Genomic DNA, 683 nt, shown 5'->3' with positions numbered 1-683 from the left:
AATTTTAGTGCGAAAATGTTTTAAGACACTGCTTGCCAAATATCATTCTTTATATATAATCTGGTAATGGCAAACAATCATGACACTGGACACATCCCACCACCACTGGGTCTTATCCTGCAGTGTCGGCGTAGTTAGATCACACAAGGAGAGAGGGGGGAGGAGGAAAAGTAAAGAATATTGAGACTGCACCCTTGCAGTAGTGACAGACGTACTGTCCCAGTTGTTAAATACAGCACCGGATATTCCCTATTGGTCTCCCATATAGGTACTAATCCGGCCTTTCACTGCTTAGCTGCTGAGTTCGGATGGATTTCAGGCGATCCAGTGAAGTATGGCTGTATATCCCTGCCTGGTTATTTCCGGTGTCAATAGGGGGTGAGTCAAGGTGGACTTCTGCTGTTCGGCCAAATCAGAACAGAACAACCCTGTTACCTTTGGGCATTGCAGGGGTGGTCGCACAGACTGGGTGAATGAGAGAGCCACGAGACAAAGGAATGTTTTGAGAGTTAAAATGAGGTGCTAACAAACATCATCCCCATCTCTGCTGTCCACCCTCATGCTTGCATTGGATGGTTGATGAGAGTCAGGGGGTTATGCGATAGTTCCTCTAAAATGAAAAACAGGGAGAGGAGAAAGATATGAAAAATTGTGAAAAATTGTAAAATTGATACATGTACCCA

The 683-nt window shown here is 44.7% G+C and overlaps 1 pseudogene; it reads right to left on the bottom strand.

Annotated features, from left to right (window-relative positions):
• Positions 1 to 227: 227 nt before the first annotated feature.
• Positions 228 to 346, bottom strand: LOC146076097 (5S ribosomal RNA; annotated as a pseudogene).
• Positions 347 to 683: the final 337 nt, after the last annotated feature.

Source organism: Crinia signifera, chromosome 4 (genome assembly GCF_055691185.1).
Source record: "Crinia signifera chromosome 4, ASM5569118v1, whole genome shotgun sequence".
In the NCBI taxonomy this organism is placed as follows: domain Eukaryota; kingdom Metazoa; phylum Chordata; class Amphibia; order Anura; family Myobatrachidae; genus Crinia; species Crinia signifera.
Note: the sequence above shows the minus strand (reverse complement) of the source record. Positions and strands in the feature narration are given on the sequence as shown.